At 43.3% G+C, this 2,070-nt stretch overlaps 1 protein-coding gene across 1 annotated transcript in view; it reads right to left on the bottom strand.

The window, feature by feature from the left end:
- Positions 1-2,070, bottom strand: part of LOC110287976 (zinc finger protein 239-like) — a gene marked incomplete at its 5' end in the record, with an annotated part of 7,618 nt that overhangs the window by 4,803 nt on the left and 745 nt on the right. The gene's annotated exons all lie outside the window — the stretch shown is intronic.

Genomic DNA, 2,070 nt, shown 5'->3' with positions numbered 1-2,070 from the left:
AAAAAAAAAAAAAAAAAAAAAAAAAAAAAAAAGGCCAGTTCCCAAATGATTTGATTCTATAAGGAATGGCAGCTGGGAGATTGGCAGCCCTTCTCCTGGGGTAGATGGTGAGGTATGCCAGCAATATGCTGTAACACAGAGGGACTGTGATCTCATTTGTCATTGCCCTAATCTGGGAAATGCCCGAAGATGGCCAGTATGGAATTTTACTGATTGTGCAAAATTGATTACTTGATCCTCACGGTGAATGTCAACTACTGCCAAAGCAGAAAGGCCTCACCTACCTTATTCCTCCTCCTTTTCTGTGCTGCAAGTATACCAGCTTCAAAGTTGATCAGTGAACTCAACCTTATACCTGTCCCTCTTTATTTATAATCCCCTAATTTGTAACCCTGTAACCCAGGGAGGTTACACAACACTCATTCCCTGGTGTCTTTTGTCTCACTGATCAGTCAGAACCCAGTTTGTAGGACTGTTTTCGAAGCCCTGGGCGGCAGAGGCTGGATTAGGAGTTCAAAGTCTGATTACATGGCATAAAGAAAGTAGGAGCTACAGGAGATGTTTCTCTAAACAGACATATATAAAATCTCTTTAAAAATAAGAATGAGCCGGGCAGTGGTGGTACACACCTTTAATCCCAGCACCAGGGAGGCAGAGGTAGGTGGATTTCTGTGTTCGAGGCCTGCCTGGTCTACAGAGTGAATTCCAGGACAGCGAGGGCTACACAGAGAAACCCTGTCTCAAAAAAAAAAAAAAAAATAGGAATGAAATTCTTAAATTTGGGGAAATATTGGGGAACAGAAACAAGTAAGAGATCAATATGCATAAGAAAAATGAAATTTAAAAAGGATTACCAAAGATTAACTTTTTAATAAGATAAATATAATTAACAAATATATCACTGTACTGATTTGAAAAAAAATCAGGCCCTTCCTGGTAGAAAGAATGGCATTAATGAGAGTGTTTGACCTTGCCCCTATGTGCTTTGTTAACTACTGAGATCTATAATCTGACACACACACAGATAACTAGTGGCATGTGTTTTACATTTCTGAGCTCAATTAAATATGTCAACAAGGATTGCACAAATCTACATAATAGAGATACTAAAATGGGAATTCATTACCCACTGGCTCAAACTAACCTGCCCAAATAAAACACCCTTCAATCTAGGTTTACTAAATTACATGCATAAATGAATGCAGTCTGTGAAGTTACAAAATCATTCTCACTGCCTGAATCAGGTCCTTCTCCATAACCGTCACCCCTGCAGCATACTCCCTTTTCCTTTGGTCTGTGACCTAGCTCTTGTCTGCACTGCTTTACCTGACAGTGTAAACAGTAAGCTGTTCCTCTGGTTCTCATCCTGCCACGTGTATTACCACACACAAGCCCCTGCCACAAAGGTTTTGTCCAGATGCTGCAAGATAATAAATTTATTCAGAGGCTACAGCCTGGTCCAAGGAGAGACTAGGTCCACAAAGGAGCACACAGGTGGCCCCATATGCCTGGCTGATGCTTACCATCCATGCGCTGGAAAGACCTACTACACAGGCATCCTTCGCTAAGAAGCTTGCTCCCCCGTCTTTATGGGAGATGACTTTGTACTTACCATGTCTGAAGTTCTGAGCTTGCCTGAGTTACCCTCGCAGCACTCACTGAAGACAGTAAGAACGCAACACATAGAAACACTCAGGTGACCTGAGTTACAGAGAGGAACTCGAGGGCTTAGTACCAGGAAGAGCCACCTCCTGTTCTGACTGGCAGCTCCGTGTGGAGTTTCTGATTGGCTACTGAGTCTTGAATGACATGAGCACCACCCTTAGGGTTAGAGTGGGTTGAAGGGACACAGCTTAGTGGTTCCAGCCTCGGCCAATCCTTTTCTAGATCTGCAGCTTTGTTCTACAGTAGCTAGTGTGTCTCCTCCAATAGCCGACCTGTCTTTCCTCCCGCCAATTCCTTGGGAGGAGCTAAGATTCCAGAGCAATGCTGTTTACCTGCCTGCTTCTCCACTTTGTGGGCAGTGCCCCTTTATTCACTGCTGTGCAAATTTAGAACTTGCCTGATGTC

The sequence above is a fragment of the Mus caroli genome, unplaced genomic scaffold (assembly GCF_900094665.2).
Source record: "Mus caroli unplaced genomic scaffold, CAROLI_EIJ_v1.1 scaffold_18977_1, whole genome shotgun sequence".
Taxonomy (NCBI): domain Eukaryota; kingdom Metazoa; phylum Chordata; class Mammalia; order Rodentia; family Muridae; genus Mus; species Mus caroli.
Note: the sequence above shows the minus strand (reverse complement) of the source record. Positions and strands in the feature narration are given on the sequence as shown.